Source organism: Egretta garzetta, unplaced genomic scaffold (assembly GCF_000687185.1).
Source record: "Egretta garzetta isolate BGI_Z169 unplaced genomic scaffold, ASM68718v1 scaffold369, whole genome shotgun sequence".
Lineage (NCBI taxonomy): Eukaryota > Metazoa > Chordata > Aves > Pelecaniformes > Ardeidae > Egretta > Egretta garzetta.
In genome coordinates this window covers 937,564-958,944 of record NW_009260837.1, presented here as the reverse complement: position 1 = coordinate 958,944, position 21,381 = coordinate 937,564, and positions in this window count along the sequence as shown.

The window sequence follows — 21,381 nt, the reverse complement described above, 5'->3', positions numbered from 1 at the left end:
AATTCATTTTGGAGCTAAAATAAAACTCAGTGTCCGCTGATTTAATATATACCAGCAAAAACCTTTTTGTCTTCTGTGACTATAAAGTCCTCAGACAGGGAAATTAGCTATCATATTTAAAGACATTTAAACACTCCCCTAAACCCCTTCATACACCTTTCCTTCCTCTTTAAATAACAGTACTTCTCTATTTATGTTGTAGCAATACTAAAGCTTGCAAATTACCCCAAATTCTGCAAGAACTTGGTTTTTTAGATGCCCTAACTCTTCGAGTCAGCAAATATTTATGAAAATTTTGCTTTGCATTAAAAATAGCCTAATCCCAATGGCTGCAAGATACATCTGCTGCTGTGCAGTCTGTGTGCCTTAAGCTGTCAGAGGCTGCCAAATCAGACCATCATCCCCGTACCTGTATTAGGAAACTTTGTGGTCTCTAAGTCAGTTTTAGGTGACGGAGGGAGGCAGGCCTGCCTCCTGGTTTTGCAGCGCCTCAGCACTGGCCAGGCTGATTTGTCCCTGCCCAGATCCCCACTTCCACCTGTTTTTTGTGAATGCCACCACATTTTCCCTATATTAGGGGTTGTCCTCCCTGCTTGGGGATTTCCAAACACAGCCCTACTCTTGCCTGGGCACCATCTCCCTCCTCTCCCCCATCACTTTTCCAAGTAATGGTTTCGAAGGGCAGGAGAGCCTTTCCCCTCTGACTCCCAGGCTTGCCAGGGGGGTCTCTCTGAGTTTGGGAGCCGTGCCAGCCTGCAGACCCCAGCAGTGGTGCCCTGCTGTGGTCATTCATGTCACAGGAGGTGCAGCATTAAAGAAGAAACGGCTTTAATGGAGAAATGGGGGGTGGGAGGTTGTTCCCTTATGCTGGGGATGTTTTGCACCATCTGGAGCGCCCAAGGCATCGGCCACAGCAACAGCTAACCAGCCACGGAGGCAGCTGCATTGGATGAAGAACACACCAGGAGATAGGGATCTCCCGCAGCCCGAGGTTTTCTGTTGATTTGATATGTGACCTTGGGTGTATTATCTCAACTTCATATGCTGGCTGCTCGCCGCATTATTCTGGGCTCACTGGACTTTTCCATGGTAGTCTTCCACCCATAAAAGCCTGAAGGCAATGCGATGTGGCGGGCTGGAGTTCCTCCAGGATGTCTGCCGTAGGAGCTCACTGCGATGGCCCCTGCAAAGTCTGCTTGACCAGTGCTGCATCACTGGGGGGTAGATTTCTTCACTCCTGTCTTCTCCTGCCCTCTTTCTCCCCAGGAAAGTGGCCACGGGGACAGACTGAAAGTGTTTCTGTGCCAAATACTTGGTGCTTTATGGAAAACATAAAAGGTCCTGTAATATGCAGTTATGGAATGATTTGACTGACACAGGAGAGTTTCTCATTAAAAAAAAAAAAAGGTGGATTTTTTTTTCTTTTCCCATGATAACAATATATGTCTTCATATGGATCTAGTTTATCCATATCTAAGCCCTCTTGGAAACCTGATATATGCTTAGCTTCAATGAAATCATGAGGCAGTATGTGCCAGAGATAATGCGATAAAAAAACTCCTTTCTTTTGTTCACTTCAACATTATCCTTAAACGTGTAACTTTTCCATTTCATTGAGTTACACAGTTTCAGTGTTTCCCATTGCTCTTTTTCTGCCTCTGCCATCACTCTCGTTTCCTGTCTTTCAGCTCCCACTATCTTGGCATCACTTCTTGCGAAAGATGGACCAGAGCTGAACAAATCATTCTTGTCAGGCTAGACTTAGGACTTATCAAACATTTTCAAACACTTTTTCATTGACTTTAAGTGAACTGTGACTATCTGCAGTGTATGAGGCTTTGACCTGTGGGTATCATGGCATTTTCATCAGCCTTGGGGAAAAATTCCAAACCCCTTGAAGTCAAAGGACACTCTGCCACTAACACAGAGAAGTTTGTGTCAGGCTTTATGGGTGAAATTCAGCTCACATCTGAATGTAGGTGTCTCAGTTTGTGAGGCAAAGCCCTGCCCTGTCCATGCTGCAGAGTAAGAGGCAGATTTAAGAAGGACCAAAAGCACCATAAGCATGTCACGGTACTGCGGTCACTATCGCGCTGTGAAGCGAGCAGATCCAGAGCCATAGCAAGGGCAGGTTGACAGGCATCAAGTGAAGCAAATATGTGACTTCATCCCTCTCTGCCACATACAGTGAAAGTTCAAGTCCTGCTGTCGTCGTGCTCCGTGGAGGGTGTTGACACCTGCCTTGAAAGTGCTGGCACGACTCTCAGACACACGGTGACCGCTGCAGATGGTGGCTGGAAGGCTCAGCTCTGCCCAGCGTGGAGGGGCAGCGTCAATCAGCACTGGAAAATTGGCTCAGAAGGTTTTTCTGACCTGGGGGTGGATCCAGCTCAGCAGTGTACATGGTCTGGACAAGTGCAGGTGTCTAGACTTTGCCCTGCGCCTTTAGAGTTCTGTTGGATATAAGAATAATCTGGCATGTTTTTAAGGGGAGAAAATGACCAAAGCAAAGCTGTTCCTTCGATTGAAGGATATGAGAGGAGACACTTTTATAACCACCAGAGTAATCCTAAACAAATCCTGAAACTTTAATGGGAGTGATTTTAGCATATTTCCTCTAATTTGTAATATTTATTTTGATATACGTTCAGAAAGTTTATGTAATATTTTTCATGCATGAGCTACTTTTGGCAAAATATAGAGATCTTCACATGCTACAAATTTGCTATTATGATTGGCCAAGCTTTAATAAATTATTTGTAATAGCAAATATTGGCCATGTGTTTGGAACGGGGATGTGCCAGGACCACATTACCCAGTGCTCCAGCATGGAAATACCTGCTTATTGCAGATAACCTGACCTCAGCTGGCCTTTGTGTGACCGCTGCAGACATCAGTCTGACCTGTGGCCCTACCTTCTACCCAGAAAGCTTTTCCAGACTGTACAAGATTGCATCTTTAGGGGACAGATTCCTCGCTTACACCTTGTCTTATATCCCATGTCTGTCATTTTCCTGTGGCAATGTGAGAGCGTTGTATTCTGGCTTTGAATATTCTTTGCACAGTGTGAAAAACAGCAGCAAACAGGGCCAGAAATTGATCTCACTGTCAATCATGCAAAATCAGGGAAACGCTCTTTCATCAGATAGAGTAATTCTGAATTACGGTTTGCATCTGAGTCCAGCTTGTTACATCCACCAGCAAGAGTGATTCATTTCTGCCATTAATTGAAAATAGTGCAGGAAAAAAATATGAAAGCTGGAATTAGTCAAGAAACATTTAGAAACCAGAGTTGCTGTGGTACCTCCTTGTGTACCCAGGGGAAAGCAGCACCCTGTGTTAACTACATGTGAGTGAGAATTGTTTTGTGTTAAGTGCATGCCTTCACAAAGATCAAACTTTTCAAGTGAAAATGAAACTGAAATGGTTTTACTAAAACATGAGAGAAAGCACTACAGTGCTTGATGTCCTCCATCTGCTGGGTGCCCTTCTCCCACGGGTCCCTTTCACCCCCTCGGTGGTCCTGCCCAAGCGAAAGAGGTCCCTTCCTCCCCAAGGGGGCCTGAGGCTCCCAGGTTTCGGTACCTCACTGGCTGCTCTTCACTCAAGTGATGCTCTGCAGGCCACTGCCTGTCTCAGTGCTGGTTACCCAGCCCCTGGGCAGCCGCTGGCATTGCTTGTGCCACCCATGTTCTTCATAAACCGAAGTCTCCTGACTCTGATTTCTTGGACTGCAAAATCATAGACCCATAGAATGCTTTGGGTTGGAAGAGACCTTTAGAGGTCATCTAGCCCAACCCTCCTGCAGCAAGCAGGGACATCAGGTTGCTCAGAGCTCCATCCAACCTGGCCTTGAGTAAACAACTAGGGGTGGGGCCTCCACCACCTCTCTGGGCAGCCTGTTCCAGTCTTTCAACATCCTCATTGTAAAAAATTTCTTCCTTATAAGCAATCTAAATCTACCCTCCTCTATTTTAAAACCATTGCCCCTTGTCCTGTCACAGCAGGCCTTGCTAAAAAGATTGTGAAAAATAGAGAGGAACGGTGCAAACCCTGTGTGTGAGAAGTGGGGCACGCTCAGCTGCAGAGCCCACGGGGAGGCTCCTGCTGGTGAGCGCACACCTCTGTGCCGGCACCGGCCCTGGCAGGGCTTTCTCCTTCAGGAGGTGTTTGAGAACTTGGCTGGCTGGAATGAAAAGATCTTCTGTCTTGCTGGCTGCTGACCTGCAGAAGGTCTCCTTGGCCATCGCTGCTGAGCCCGGCGAGCGTGCTGCTGCGTTAGCCAGTGCCCGCACAACCCTGGGCCATGGGCAGGGGCTCGGTGTGTGGCACAGCTGAGGATCCCGAAGCCTGCACGAACACCTCACACTGTGCCAGCCCGCCCAGTTGCTCCCGAGGATGCTCAGTTTGCAACAAACCAGAGGCACCAAACTACGCCTGAACTAACCCCGCTCTTTCAGGGCACATCTATACACCAAGTAGAGCAAACTGAACTCAAATCAGAGGAGAAAGTGTATTGGCTTCCAAATGGTTTTAAAGCACGCACTTAGCACATCGCAGAGTGTGCATGACCCAAACGTTGCCTCCTCCGCGGGCGGTGGCCCACTAGAGAGATAGGGGATGGCTGGCAGAGCCAGGCTCGGGGCAGTTCCATTATTTTCTAGCACCATCTAGTGGGTAGCGAGGCCCTCCTGCACATGTCACCTTAGGAGAATGTTTTCCCCTTATTGCAGGTTTAAACAAACAGTTACAAAAGCTTGCACTTGACCTCTACTCTTTTTTCCATTCATTCCTTACCAGCATCATTTCCCAGAACGAACAAGCAATCCATCCCGTCCCCACAGGCACGGGGCTGCTGAAGAGCACCAGAAGATCTCAGTTTATCATCAGCCCTTCATGGGAATTTGACTGGACAAGCTCTGAAAGAAACCGAACATTTTGTAAGAAAAAAAGACGTTTGACAAAGCTGCTACTGATCTAATTTTGCTGCCTGAAATACGCGCGACAAGCCAGCTGTAAGCAGATATGAAAAAAAATGAAAACATTAATTTTCTGTTATTTATAGCATGGCTGTCACACAGAAAATGTGCCAGGATTTTCTTGGCAGTTGTTTCCCCCCTTGTTTTAGAACACTCAAATAGCAAACAGAGAACAGATAAGGCTTAGCCACAGCTGAAGGGAATACATGAAAAGAGGCAGTGAATAGCAAGACTGCCTAGAGCCCCTGTGCACTCCTGTTAACTGAAACCCGGTTTATGGGTTGTGTTCAAGTCAAACAACCTTTAAGCTAAGCTTTAACATAGCTTTTGCTGCCACTGTGTGTAGGAGAACCAGGCCAACCTTTCAGCAAAAGCCCAGGCCTGATCCTGGATGAAGAACATAACTGTTTCCATCCAAGGGAGGGATGCAAGTTTAGATGCTGTCTGAAGACTTATATGGGAAGATATATATGAGAAAACTGTGTCCTTGCTTGCTTAGCAGCACTCCTCGTGGCACAGTGCTCTAACCAAAGGTACTCCAACACCAAATGTTGGAGATGCTGAAGCTTCACTCATCTTAGTAGACTTGTACCTTATTCACTCATGCTTGGGGCAGAATTTGGCCTCTGGATTTCAAAGAAGCTTGGGAGAAGCCTGTCTTTTGTGTTTGTGCAGAGGTTTTTTTTCTGCAAAACACCTGTATTTCTGTTATAGCTGTGCATGTTACACAGCAACTAACTGCCTTTTTTTCATGTTTATTCTTCCAGACCTCCTGACATGCAAGAATGTTGACTTCTGGTCACTTATTTCCAGTTCTCACAAGCTGAGAGGAGAACTCACCCATTGTATGTAAACATATATTGTAAATCGGTTGTGCAAGAACCAGTTGCAGAATGAGAGAGGGCATGGTCAGAAAAGGGCCTTGAGCTGGATTTGGCATTGCACTCATCTACCAGCACTACACAGATGCTCCTCCAAATGTAAAGACCTTTGTAGGCAATGTGCAGTCAGCTCCATGCCTTCCCATCTGAATCCCAAGGGAGAAGGTTGTCAGAGATGTTTCCAGCAGGACAGGAATGGTGGGAGTCCCTGTGCAAATGACTCCTGCTCTGGGGGAGCCCCCTGGGGACTGTTGCATGCAGCACAGCAAGGGCTTTCCCTGGCCAGGCCGTTGGCTTCTCTGGGTCTGCCCAAACCTCTGCTTGGAAATCCCAGAGGCTTTTCTTTCTGTACCTTATTTCAAGTTTCATCAGGCACAGAAGATCCAGTCTCCAGGCTTCAGCTGAGTGGGGGTTTTTTTGTGAGCACAACAGTACCCAGTTTGCACAGTGCTGATGTACGCATCAACCTCAAATAATTAGTGCATGTGGCCAGTTAATCACCTCACTGGCTCCAGGTGGAAATGCGCCAAGGCATTTCTGTAGTAGTGAGGCCATTACATTTGCACTTTATTTGCATTGGATGTTTAAATATTTCTGTATCCCAGTCACAGTTTCCCCCACCAGTTCTTACAAGTGTTATACATGTTTTGGATGGAGCTGAGCAGAAAATATTTTCAGTTAATATATAAATTCACAGCAGTTTTAGAGCAATTGAATCAATTTGGATCAAGTTTGATAAATCATTTTGACAAAAAGTGGGGAGAAGGCCTGGAAAGCATCTTGACATTTTGTTTAAAAATTATATTTTTATTTTGAAATCAGGCTATATTTAAAAATAAAAAAAAAATCAAGTCAGGCCCAAATACTTCTTTCCAGTTGGCAGTTGAAAAAAGAATCAGTTTTTCACCCAGTCCTACTGGAGAGTTTGACAGGGCTTGTTGACCTAGTAAGCATGTCTTAATAGGAAAAGAAATAGTTTTGGATTATTTGTGGCTGACCCTATAATGGCTTCCCACTCAGGACTGTCACAAAAGGTTTTGCAAGCAGGGGTCCTGTAATGCTCGTGATACCTCTGAAGAAATTGTTATGCAGGTGATTGTCCCTTCCAGATTATTTTCGAGGGCTGATAAATCACTGCAGCAAGAGGAGAACGTCTGTAAGATGAGAGGTGGGATTCCTTGCAGGTAACATCTCTGACAGTCTCTTGGCCAGGCAATTTCAGTGGCAGTGCTCATAAAATGACTCTGTCTCAGCTCCCACCTCAGGCTCAATATCATTCTGATATCATCAGTACCATAAGGAACACTGCGAAGAAGTTTGTCAGGTCTTGCACTTTTTCCACACCAGGTACCTTGTGGATGCATAGCCATCAGGTTTTCAATATGAGTACTGATCCTGCACATAACATGCTTGTAGCATATGAGACAAATGGAACGAGAAGGTAAAATGTAGTTGATGTAGGGGTGTTGCACTGCAGCACTCACAGTCTTTTCCTGCACTCCCATTAGCATTGCTCATTGCCATCTGAAGGATGATATGCTGCTGTCAGTGCTCTGGCTTGTTTCTGCTTGCACATCTGATCAGTTTAATCCATCCTCTGGTCATGTTCTGACTTCTGTTTGCTTGTTCATTATTCATAAGCATTTGCTGAATAACACAGACAAACCATTTTCAGACTATGAGTTTTCTGGGAATCATTCACTTCAGCTATTCACTATTCATCTTTTGTGGTAGAAAACTGGCTACTTAAACCACACAGTGGTTTTCCCCTAATTCCTAACTGGGTATTTATAAACAGCAAAATAAGGATGGACGAATTGTGAATGCTTTTCTTTGATTGTGAAGATCCTTGTTTGCCTGCCTATGTGGGCACAGGTCCCAAGAGCAGCCTTGCCCGGAACTGTGTGCATCCGTACAAACACAAAGAAATTTTGGCTTTGGGGAAAGGCCTATGAACGTAAACGTGCGGGAGCCGTGTTTCAGGGCATAGAACCTACCACGTACGTGTCTTGGATGGGATCTAGCAGTTCTCATGTTTGCTGTACAGCACAAAATAACGCCGCTTGTTCTCATTTTCAAGGCTTTGGTCTACCTGCTGCCTTTTTGTGCATGTGTACCCCTCTTAGTCCCAGGGCTGTCTGTTAGGGTGGCTCCTTCTTAGCACCTGCATCCCTGGGGAGGGCTGTGATGCCAACATTAAAAGTCATAAAACAAAAAGGAGAGACAGAGAGATTTTCATCATTGAAGTTCGTCTGGAAAAGGGCAACAGTCTTGCTCCCCACTGAGCTGAAAGAAGGGGTAGGCTGCCCTCCAGCACTCCTGTGTTTTGTCAGGCAGGTCAGGATCCGCATTTGGCTGGCTGCTGCACCTCTCCCAGGGGCTAAGAAGCAGGGGGAGAAGGGAACCGGGGTGGGAGATTTCGGCACTCAATGTGATCTGAAGCTCCAGCGCTGTCACCTGGGGATGATCCTGCAACACGGACATGTAATTGCTGTTCATGGAGCAGAAACTGCCTAGAATAACATTGCTTTTGCAACACCTCTGTGATCTGATTCTGGGGACTATTTAGGTGCCAATGCTTGATGGTTTAGGGTGGACTTCATCTTTCCTATCACTGGATTCCCTCAGTGCTTAGGAGGGCATCTCAGAAGGGTGATGGATCATCTCTGACAGTGCCAATTTCCCTCTGCAGACCACAGGGATCAAGGCTCAAATGCAGACATTGACATTTACCTTGCTCTTGCAACACATAGAAGTCCTTCATGATCTGTTGGTGTCCTTTGGAGGAGATTACTATTCACTTTGCTCATTCACAGAAGAGCATGGGCACCTTTGAGAGGTTTCTACTAGGCTGGCTGCGAGAAGCCTGTCTAGTTTCAGGTGATGGTGAGGTGTTTTTGCAATCAGCTGGGAGTGATTCACAGAGCTAAGGAGAGCTTAAGGGAATGACTGCAATGAGCTGAGTTGATTTAGCTTTTATTAGTATTTTCCAAGTACAGATTCTTCTGGAGAGCGTTTATGTACTATTGCCACTAGTACTGCGCTGCCCAGTCAGACCATACTGGAAGCCACTGGAGTGTGTGAAAACTCTGGGTATCTGGAGAATTTTGAAGTAAAAATATCCTGAAGTATCTATGGATTTTTGGGTAACACAGCAAGTGGCTGGGGATTTTGTGAATTTCATTTATGCATGTGCTTAAATTCTGCTTATGTGCTGGTTCTGGTGGCCATACCTTTTTTCCTCTTGGGCCTAGACAACAGTGATATACTAGGGCAGAGAATGATGGATTTACTTGCTGCCAGTTAAGATATTCATCTTCTGTAATTTTTTTTGACTTGGCTCTACCTATGTATCTATTTCAAAATTTATTGCAGAGGCCATCATGATCGTAAATAAGCAGATGGAGAAAGGGGGGTTGCCATGGTGATGTTCTAAGCAAGTAGTGTTTGATCTAATCAGTTTTTAGTTTGAGCATTTCTAGGTCTGTAATTTAATAATAAAACAGTGAGTTGGACTGTGGATCCTGTTGAGTAGGCTTTCTTACTGCCACAGAGGGAAACCAACCCCGACCTTGGAGAATACAGGAACTTAAATCCGCTTCAGATAGCATCTTGCTCCTCCCAGAACTGCAAGTAAGTCAACAACGATTCTTCCTCACTTACCTGCAATGTTTTTCACTGTCAGACAGCAATGTGTTTTACAAAGGTGGTTATTCAAAGACAGTGATATGGAAACAGAGAGAGGCAAACTACTCATAAAGCACTCATGCTTCCTTGTACAGTGCCCTGCACTATGTTGCACTGGAGACCCAGAGGACTTCTCCTGTGCTTTGGGAAAAGCCATCACCTGAGTGCTGTGGTGAGTCAGAGCCACGATTACAAGTTTATGGCAGAACAAGGCGAGGGAGATGCATTTGTAATTCCTTCCTCAAAATGCTATCAGCGTGTTGGGAGCAGTAGAGGAGAAGGGAAAGGGCTGCCGTGGACATGAGGAAAGAGAGAGAAGTTGAAATGTAGTAGGTTTTGCAAAACATAAGAAAGAGCACAGAAACCATCAGGAAGCATCCATAAAATATGGGAAGAAATACGAACCTTTACTTTTGAGGCCAAGGACTTAAATGTAACAACTCTGATAAGGGGTCTCAAAGCATGGGGATGAAGCAGCACTGGGGGTGTCAGGCAAGGTGTCCTTCTTCTCAAGCATTGGAATGGGCTACCCAGGGAGGTGGTGGAGTCCCCATCCCTGGAGGTATGTAAAAGCCGGGTAGACGAGGTGCTTAGGGACATGGTTTAGTGGTGGGATGGCAGGGTTATGTTAATGGTTTGACTCGATGATCTTAAAGGTCTTTTCAAACCTGAACGATTCTATGATTCTTTATCAGTTGTGACTCCCAAGTTGTTCTCCTGCCAAGCAGAGAAGAGCCAGAACAGCCCACTGAAGTGGGGATTTTGTGCATACAGAAATCTTTCTCTGCCTCTACCAAGTGAAGAGAAGCTGGGAAACTCAAAACCCCCAAACATTTCTTTAGCCTACCTAGGATGAATGTCAGAAGTTTTAAACAAGATGGGCTGATGGGCTGGGCTGCCCAAGGGCTGAGAGAGGTGAGGGTGGGGTGGGATGCGTCTCCTCTGCAGATTCTCACTAAGGTGGGTCCAACAACGCTGTAACACTACGTCCAAAGTCTTCAGATGAGAACACTTATTCCTCTGCAGATGCATTGATGAAAACTGTGACTGAGCTGGCCAGCGAGTGTGCCAGAGAGCTATAGTGGATTCCGCTTGCAAGTGTGATGAGGTACAAGTTTCCATTTTCTCCGTGTGATGTCTGTAAACCCGTGACCTTGCTAAAGAAGTAAAATAAAAAAATAAATAAAACAAGGCCTCATTTTGTGTCCATGTGAGATTACTTCAACAGTCAGTTTTCAACCACAGTCAACAAAGTACCTTATGTTTATCAAGACACATTTTCCATTATGTATACAGACTTTTTTTTTTAATATGAAAGGTCATTTTGAGAGCCCACAATAACACCCTGTTACATAGGTTCAACAGAATTTCTGGAAATGTTTAATTTGTGTATTGTGTTGAAAGCTCTCTCAAACAAAGTGTGCGTCATTTAATCTATTTATAGAACCTTTTGCTTCTCCTAAATACACTCTCATTCTTTCTCTTGGCTAAGAAAGTTAGTTTTTAGTATTTTATCTTGAGCATTAAGGGGTAGTCAAACTTGTTCAAACCAAAGAAGAATGACTGAGATCTTCTGTATTCTCTCTTAATTTCATTTTTGGTGTTAAATCTGAAAAGGCTTTCTTGAGGACTTGGAAAAACATGAAGTTTAAAAAAAAAGGGAAAAGACTAGACACGCTAAACTAAAAGACTCTCTTAATATATATCACTTTCAGTCTGCTCTGGTGGACTACAAAGAGTGCAGTCCAACAACACTTTCAGTAGTACCCGAGCAGCCTCCTTGAGAGGGTAGCCTTGCTTAAGTGTACCTGAGGGCAGAATTGGGCCCCATGGTTTGTTCTCAGCCATGGACTCAACTCTGCTGTGGTGAGGTCAGGCTGTAAAGAGAGGTAAGGAAAGATTGCAGAACTGGGCTCTTGGCTATGCTGGGCGTACTTCAAGAATTTAATTTGGCCATGGAAATATTCCCAGCACAGCAGTATTCCCCCTCATTAAAGGAGGGAATATCACTGTAGCCCATAACCTCTGTAGGGGAGGAATTAACTTTTAAACCGAACACTGCATTTGGATAGGAAATGAGCTTAGTGGGGTCTGCGTGCTAAGGAACGGCTGTCCTTTGATACAAACATTCATTCAGGTTTCAACCTATGCACAGAGTAACAATGGCCAAACACAGACCAGGAATTAATTGCCATGGTTTCCAGTTAAAAAATATCCTTATTAGTTTATCATTCCTTCTCTGGTTGCTTTGTAGTGTCATATAATTATGTTGATTACTAAAATAATTACTGAAATGAACTGTGGAGGTTATTTTTCCAGATGGGGAGTGTGAGAGAGAACCTTTCAAGATGCTTTGCATTGCTTGTGAGCAGGTTCACCCCTGCAAAGCTGCATTTTGACCTGCAGCCTTTCTGGTCTGCATGAACCTCCCAGTGCGGGCAATCGTAAGCACAACTGCAGAAAAGCTTCTGTGGCCTTGCTGTGCAGGACTGCAGGGTTTGGGGAGCTGGGGAGGCGCTTACATCCGGAAGTCAAGCAAGGTTTTATTTCATTCTACCTTGCCTTTGGTTTCTTTTTCTTGCTTTGGTTCATGGCATGAAAAATAAAATAAAAACTGAGGATTTGGTAATAGCTTCAGGTTGATTTTTATCCTAATAGTAGTATAAATAAAAAGTTGAAGTTTAAATTTTAATCATTTTTGCATGGTAATTTTGCAGAATATACGCTAATGCTCTAATGTTGTCAGACAAACATGCTTCTCCTGAATAATTTATTTGAGAGAACTGAAGTAATGTTTTCTGATATTTGCTCTGCAATATTGAACCTCTGTGGTGAAGGAATAAACTGGAGTCCTGAAAATATTCTTTCAGCACTCACATAGCTTACAGGAACTGCAAGTACAATTTCTGCCAGTTAATACAGCTGAAGCATAACATTTTTATGACATTCCCAGTCGTTTAATATGTTTTCTTTCTAGCTGAAATGTGGCTCATCTGCTAAATGAACCAAGACTTAGCTTAATCTTCTCTGGAGTGTTTCTAAGCCCAGATCGCTCTTCTTTTCTTGGGAGATCTCAGGAGCCTTCAGAAGTTCCAAATTCTCATCAGATCCTTCATAGCAAAATGTGTCCAACTTTGATTTTACATATATATAAAACATGATTATTTTCAATTTCCGACTGAAGCATTTCCAATTACATACTTGGTTTGATTAGACAAAATTTTGTTTTTTTTCTGAAGAATGTAGTCTGGATATATGTGTAAGACAGAGTGTGTGTCACCGTGTTTTTCTCAGATTTTTTTCCTGGTTTTTCATCATTGCTAGAGAGGATTCAGGAAAAAGGGAAAAGATGTTTCATGCTTCAAGGTGACATTTCTAATCAAGCACCATGCATGCTCCATTTGTTTATACTGAGGAATTGTTGTTGCCATTTTAGCAGCTTTGGTGTTAGTCCAATGCCTTTAAAGACATCCTTTTTTCAGTTGAAACACCAGGATTTGTGGTCCATGTTCTGGCAGGAATCACTGCACTCCAAGAGCCGCTACAGCATCCCAGCTGCACACAGCCTAGTAGGATAAGGGTATTTACAGTCTAGCAGGATAAGTGTACTTCTTTAAATTTCATTATCATTTTATAGCTAGAACCAGTCTCAGTTTGTTTGGGTTCTTTTCATCCTTTACAGAAATAGGATGCTTTACCTGTTGTGCCAGAGGTTTTTTCTTCTGGCAGCGTCTCTGCTGCAAGCTGCAGTTTATTGGCAGAGCAATTTTAAACTCCCAGTTTCAGCAGAGGTTGTCAGCTCAGAGCCTTGATGTTGACCATGTCACTTTTTTGGACACCTTTCCCAAAGACTGAATTTTCAGTTTTCTCTCTTATTTTGCTTCTTTGCTTTCCTTCACTCCTGCAGTCATTAGCTTTGCTATTTTCATCATAATTGCTTAACTTTCTATTGGGTTATTCCAGGTACACCTATAACTTAAAGAATCATTGATTTTAAAAAGAAATAGTTAAGCCTTTCCTTTCACTCCTCCAATATTAGAGTCCAAGAGCAGCTTGTCTTGCAAGAATGTTGTGAATGCTCGTTATGGACGAATACTGTGTTGTGCAATACATTACAGTGAAATTCGACTTCCTTCATCTTTCTTCTGATATCATCCTGAATGACAGTTGCTGAAGTGGCAACTCTGTCTCTTGTGCTTTCTGCTTCAGCGTAATTTTGACCTCTGGCTTTCCAGAATGGAGTCAAGAATTTTGCAGCATTTTGAACCCTACAGTAGTTTAAATAATCTTCTGCTTTCACAGATGAAATCCGGGCAAGCATCCCATAAGGTAACATTGTCAAATACTACAATAGTTGACTTATTTTTGAACATGAGTGCAGAATGGCTTGTTCCATTAAAATTCTGCACTGGGGCTTCAGTGCTACTGTGCATTTGTTATCACACTTTATTGTCCTTATCCTGCATTTCCTTCACATAGAAAAACAGAAAACGCAGCACACCTCTGAGGGCAATGGCTTTGGCTGCACCTCATCGTTTGACTGATGCTCCCTCTGCTGCTTCTGGTTAACAAAGAAGTTCCATTTTCACATTGCTGTTTGAAAAACTCTCGTGTGAGATTCTCCTGGTTTTTTTCCACCAGCAAGATCCAGTTGCCTGAATGTACTGCAGAGGAAATTTAATTTCAGAAAGGGACACAAACCACTCATATAGCCCTGGTGAGTGTTCCCAGAGATGAATTAAGTATGGGGACGGTTTTGTAAGGTGTGGACAGCAAATTTGAGGAGTGGGTTAGGGAGGGATGATCGTGGGTCTACCAGCTTGTGTGAGCTGTTGCAGTGTGGGGAGAGGACCCTGTACTGGTCAGGTCAGTAAATAAGACACAATTACAATTAGATTCCACTCCAGTGCCGGCAAAAGCAACAGAAACAATTCTGCAATTCCTGTTTGGTTCCTGTTTAATCCTATTTAATTGCTTCTAGTTGCCGCAGGGCCTGGGAGGAGTATCTTCTGTCCCCTGCCTAGTGTTGCTCCCAAGTCAGGCCAGAGCTGCCGGGAGGTGACCCAGGTGGCTGGATCAGCCTGGTGTTCTTCCCCAGAGGACAGGCAAAGTGCAACAATGAACCGCCATGGTCACTGCATGCGTCGCAGGTGTGTGAGAGTCCTTGGCCTCATGTCATCCTAGCAGAAACTGGCCATCCAAGCCAAGATGCTTTGGAAAAGAGCATGTGAGTAATGGATGTAGTTGCACTGATGCCCCGGCCATAGGGAGCCCTGAAGAGCAGAGCCACCAAATGCACACAGGAAGCATCTCCATCACAGTGTTCAGGCAGAGCACATCATGTTGCCAGCAAGCAAATGCCCCATTTCATTCTTCAAAACCATTTTAAAAAATTGATTTCTTATAGTTAAAAAGTGATCATTCCTCACCTCCCTGAACAGCTACTGCATTTTCACTCTCTGGCGGGTTGGCAAAGACCAGCTGGATGAGGACATTGCAGACACAAGTTTGTCTACATCAAGATTTATTTGTGCTCCTGTCCACATGATTCATGCTTGCTCCAGGGGGGAAGCTGTAGGTGAGAAGGGATGCTAAGCTACCGTGATTTTCCATGCCTTCATATAAGAGAAAATATCTCTTCTATCATTTTATTTATTTTTTGTCCCATTCAGTGGTGATGTGGAGTGTTGCTAGAACAATAGTCGGTCTAACCCAGACAGTCATTTCATTGTAAATCACCAGGGTGCAGATTTTACAGTTCAGGTATTATTGTTTTTGTTCTGTTTCTTCACTTTTCAGGCTTAAAATCGGCCAACACAAGCTTTCAGAAAATTAATAAAAAATTACATGGCTGAGGACTGGGCCATGGTTTGCCAAGTATCAGCCCGGGGAGGTGTTCTGTAACTCTGCAGTAAACCCCAATGTATATAATCACAAAGGAAAAGCTGACAGACCTTTAGCAGTAACTTTGCAGTAATAAAGCATTATTGTTAACAGATCCTTTCATCCAGGGATCTCAAGGCACTTTTGGAATATTCCTTTACAGGGAAATGTGCAGGGGTAAGGCATACGGTTTAATCTTCTTTACGCCTTGGCATATCAGCAGCCAGGTTTGGGCACCGTCTTCTCAGCATGTGCTGTGTGAAGGACTCAGACTTGGGCACATTGCCATGGCAGAAGGGTTGGGAAGGCATGATCTAGCATGAGGACAAAGGACCAGAGGAGACATGTATGTGATGGCAAGTTTCTCCGGAGAAGCAGCTCAGTGATGAACTTCTCATAGACCCTGACAACATCCTTAACAACATCAGGCACTCAAAACATTCAAGAGTATTTTTTCCCTCTTCCCACAACATGCTTTATGCATTCTTATCTTTTCTATGGGGACAGGCTGCAGTGGTGCTCTGCGACTTGTGAGGGACACCCTTTGCTACAGACGTGTTCAATACCATGAGTCTGTGGCTGGCAGAGCTGCCATCCACTGCCTCCCTCTCTACAGAGACCCAGCTAGGGGACCTGGTGGCAGCAGGCATTTGAAGGAAGTCAGCCAGTCCTTGCATGCAAAGTGCTAGGCTATGAAGCTTTGTTTTCCTCTTCTTGGCCGAGACTTAAAAAAATGCAATGTTTTTATTACTGACTTAAACCCTGGCCAGCCTCCAGGGAACTTGAGCTGCAAAGTCACAAGGGCTGCCTGTGCTCAGACTGTTTGGGTGAGTTTAAGGGATTGGGCTCTTGGAGTGAAACCTGGGCTAGTGCAGGTTGCACTTGAGTGGCACGAGCCTTTCTCCCACACATCCTTTCCTTCCCTTCTCTGCACCACAAACGCACCTCTCGTGCCTGCATGCAGCCAGCCTGGGGTGGCCTCAGGCAATGTTTCCTTTCCTTCTCTTTGCTTACCCCTTCATTCAACAGGGGCATTTATTAGGTGACATACCCGCTATGTAGCGCTTCACCATTCAGTCTAGGAAAGGTTTTATTAATTTCTGACTCCCTTCTGTCTTGCTCAGTGGCTGTTTATTTAACATGGACTCGAAAGCCCGCACCCACAGCTTGCTGGACAATGAAGTTAGTCTTTTGAAGGATCCGCTTGTAAAATGTGGTACATCTGCTAATCAATTTAAGGACATTTCTGTGACACTAAAATAAGCCTTGCAGTGTAGACACAGGACTGATGGATCACCATGGGAAAAGGTGCAAAAGGGGGTAACCCTTGCACAGCTCCCTGGGCACAGATTCCTGGCCATGGTGCAGGTCTCAGTCCTCCCCCTGGCCGAGGCAGGGATGGCTATGCATGTGCTGTTAAAGATTTCATTTGCAAGTCTTAGCTCCCTGAACTCCTCTGTTGTGCCAAAATTGTCACCCTGTGGTGTGAATGTACCTTAACTGAGCCCAGCGCTGGCTGGCTCCCATGGGCTGTTTGCCAAGGTGGCTGCCAGACACTAGACACATCACATGTGCCTTGGTGAGCTGGTCACAGCTGTACCGTGCAGTCCTGGCAGAAGAAGTCCTCTGTCTGCTGGAGGACTACAAAGTGACCGGGGCTGCCTTATTCTAAGAAAATAAAACTGATGGACAGGGTCAGCAATTTGTCTCACACTCCTGAGAACGCCACTTTCTCCATATGGCATGGATGAGCTAAGAGATCAGGTCATTCCCAGAGCATCAGCTCAGCTCTGTGAAAGCATTCAAACGTGGGTTTGGACCAGGTTTAGTACAAACTGAACATTTGTCCAAACAACAAAGTTCACCAGCCCTGAAGTCTCTGTGCTCCCCACCCCCTCCCCACAAATGAATCTTATTGTGGGGAAAATACACGAGCAAATAATTCATTTTGGAGTCTGTGGGTGGCCCCTGAGGTGAACTGGAGCACGGAGTTTTACATATGCACCCCCCCACGCAAGCTCTGTCTTTGCTTCAGATCGGCATCAGCGAGCCTACGCACACCTCTCCTGAGGCCTTTGTACAAGACCTTTATCCTTCTACCAATGGGGAAGTCAAACCCTGGGGGTGAAAGACAAGTTGAAAGCTAAGATCTGAATGATTTGGCAGAAATTGGAGCTATTGCAAGATTTTCCAAGATGAGCCCACTGGGGGACCAGAGAGCTCGTGATGGTTTAATGGCTTAAAAAAAGAGCATGGGGCTTAATCTAGACCATGTGCTGAGACGAGCTGCTGAGCATGGAGGTAGAGTATGGCAAACCCACCCTGACTACAGTGACTGCCCTCTCCACATCTGGATCACTTGGAAATGGCGTTTGTCTTCCTCTGTTCCACGTTCTTAAAATGCTGAAGCTCTGAGCCAAGCTTCCTTTTTGTGGTCAGACCCTCCTACATGTGGTAGGTTCTGTAACCCAGGGGAGCCCAAGGGTGTGCTTGGAGACCTCTCTGGGGCTGTGGCATTTGGGGAGCAGGGTGGAGGAAGGCAAACCCTGCACTGCCCCTGAGCCAGGCCAGGCATGCAAGTTCCTTGCATGTTCTTGCAAAGGATGCTCAGGAGAAGCATCTGGAGGTGCTGCTGAAATTAGTCCTGCAAAACAGGGCTGCAAGTGGGTCTTTGGACCCTGCAGCTGCAGCAGAAGGAGCTTCCATGGAGGGTGTGTTGAAGGCACATGGCAGTACCGTGGCTCTGGAGAGGAAGAGACAAATGCCTGGCTGTTAACTGCAAAGGCTGTCAGGAGCAGAAAAGAGGAGGAAGAAAGGAAAAAGCAGTCACAGGTAGAAAAGTAGGAACAGACCTGTCCAAGCAATGGAGCCCCACTGACCAGAAGAGGACTTCTTAGGGACATGGGGCCTGGGGTCCCACTCCCCCCTGCTTGTGTCCCTATAGCTCCCTGCTCTCCCCATCCTCACTGCCGCTGTGCCCAGACACAGATGAAGTGGAAAGAAACCATTGCATGGCTTTGACCCAGATTTTAGCTAACTGAGATGGGACAAGGCTCTTCTGCTTTCTCAGCATAAACACTGTGAATTATATCTGTAATGCCTGGTCTGAGAGAGATGCTTGCTCAGTCTTGCTGGGATTCAAAGCCCTTTTCTGAACCAGAGCAGGTGCAAGATGGTAGAGAGGAAACAGACCCCAGCAAGGGCCCTAGCCCAGCCCAGAGGGATTGTCTGCAGGAAAAACACAGCCTTGGAGAACCACAATTTATTTATTGTTCATATTGCTAAGAAATAAGACATTTATTCATTTAAGGTAGTCTGCTCAGGCCTGACTGGCCAGCGCTAACCTCAGCACTGCTGAGGCATGGATTTGGATGGAGGTTTAATGTGGAAGCTGGAAGATCTCACAACTCATAAACCATCTTCAGCATCCTCCTTAGGACGTGACATTCACTTTTAGATAACAACATGCTCTGGTTTGGTTTAGGTTTTGCAAGCCTCTGTAATGAGAAGCAGATCCATCTCACTGGCCTCGGGGTGCCAAAGGCTGGTTAAGGGGACTAAGGCAGTCCCGTCAGCCTGGTGCACCATCAGTGCATGAGGCAGACACCCGCAAACACAACCCCTTCCAACAGAAGTGTCCAAACAAGGTGAGTGGACGATCCCTGGGGCCATCTACTCTGTCACAGGAGGCATGGCATCTACATCTCTGACTCCTCAGGGCGGGCTGGGGTGCATGACACAGCCTGACTCCTCTCCATCCACAGACACATGCTGCAGCTGGGCCAGGGTCACTGCTTACCAATGGCAGTGGCCACATGCACAGCTGTGCATGGAAAATGCCAAAATCCCACCCCAGGGGCCAGGATGAACCCTGCAGCAGGGAGGAATAAGGTGTTACATGCCCTGAAACACACTCATGGGGCCAGAGCATCATGGAGGGTGGTGCGGACAAAACTGTGAAGGATAAGATTTGCAAGAATATCAGTTAGGAGAGGCAGCACCAGAAGGTGCCAAAAAAGCCTGTCACCGCAGAGCCCCTCTCACTGCCGTGCAGGGTGCCTGGGGTGACTCCTGGGGATGGAGACCATGAGAACGGTGTCTTTTCCTGCCTGGACACATTTAACTTCTGACCTGTATCAGCTGTCAGATTAGAAGGGGTTTAGTCACATCAGTCTGAGCAGGAATTAAAGCCAAGCTCCAGGGGTGAAAGGGCAGAGCCTTAAAGGGATCACCTTAATTGACAGGGCCTCTTAATCCCCCTGTTCTTGTACATTAATCCAAATATCTCCAGTTCTTCTTCTTAACCTGTTTTCATAAAGTAAAGAGAATTATACTTAATATAACAAAGCTGAGCGTAGGAGGAAAGCCTGACCTTAGCCCTCCTGAAGAAGGCGGGTGAGGCTGTTGTGAATGCTGCTCTTCATCCCGGTCACTCCCCAGCCCTTCCCCAGCACGCTGAGAGCTGGAAATGATCAGGCAGCTCCTCCTCGGCCGAGCCGTGGCAGTGATGCTGTGCAGGATGGGGCTGTTGTTTGATGTTCCCTTTGCAGTTTACATTTATAATGGCAGCACTCTGATAGCCTGGGTACTTGAAACAGGCCCAAGCAGAGAGGATCTTGGAGCACATCACATCCATCACCTGAGGAGCATGGTCAGTGGGGCTCCACTGCTTGGAGCATCCTGCTCTACAGTAGCGGCCGACGTGCAGGACCTGGAGGCTCTGCTGCCTGCCTCTGGGGGGACGTGAAGGGCTGAACAGAGCTAGAGGTGCCCTTTGAATTGGGGAAGTGCTGGGATTGCTTTCTTAATGCCAGATGCACAGAGGATTTCAGGGTCTCTGACTATCAGCCCAGCAACTTTCCAGGCTATCAGCTAAAAAGCTGTTGGATTTCCAAAGTTTTAATACATGCGAGGAACTATGGGCAGCAGTAGTTTACATCAAATCACTTTTTGGAAGCAAAAAGTTGGTGTGCAAAATCAGTCTTAGCCTTCTGAAATGTCTTTTTACAGTAAACTCTCTTGAAGGCTGATCTCCAGCACAGGAGGTGTGACTGAGATCCCAAACAATAAATGCACTCCATGGGCAGTAGGAAACCTAACTGGTAACCTGGCAAAGTTAGTTACAAGCGGTTAAACTAAGCTGTTAACAGCTAAGCGAAGTTGTTAAACTTCATATGCTTTGGTAGTGCAGCTAAGCATTGTGACCAGGGGGCTCTCAGCTCTACCAAGAGATAAAGAGGGGGATAAAGAAGAGGTTCAGCTCTTGAACCATGGGGAGGAGGGAGAAATCCCACGCTTGGTTACACAAGTGTCACAACATTAACAGAGTTTCAGGTGTTGGGGACAGTGCCCATGGTGCCAGCCTTGGGGACCACACTGGCCCTGGGTGGTTTTGGTGGTCATCGCTTTTCACTGCCATGCAGAGACAGCCTAATGGGAAAAAACACATCCCTAAGACTGCCCTCCTGCCATCCATGTGCTTTGTTCTTTGTAGCTATGCTGGCTTGTTCTGGCAGTGAGAAACTTACCCTGCAAACCAAGTTCCTTTCAAAATACATGTAAGGCATCTATTTTTCTGCTGGCATGGTGGTGAAAGCCACAGAAAATTGTGGAAAGAATGAAGCTTCCAGGGGCAAATTTATTTTGTCTCGTTCTCAGCCTGCTTAAAGTTCAACTCAGATGTTTCAGGAGCCAGATTTGTGCCGAAGGGAAGCAGTCTAAGAAGGAGTTGTGGATAAAAGAAATCTGAAGGCTATTAAAAAATAAGGAGAAATAAAAGCTTTTGAGTGGGCTGAAGGAAAACAAACACAGATCCCATGAGGAGGAGGAGAGAAGAAAAACTCCAATTATAAAAAAAAAAAAAAGAAGTGGATGGTGAAAACCTGGTCTCACAGAGGTCAATAATATTTTGCTGCTAGCTTTGCTGGGCCAGGATTTTATCCACGGTTTCT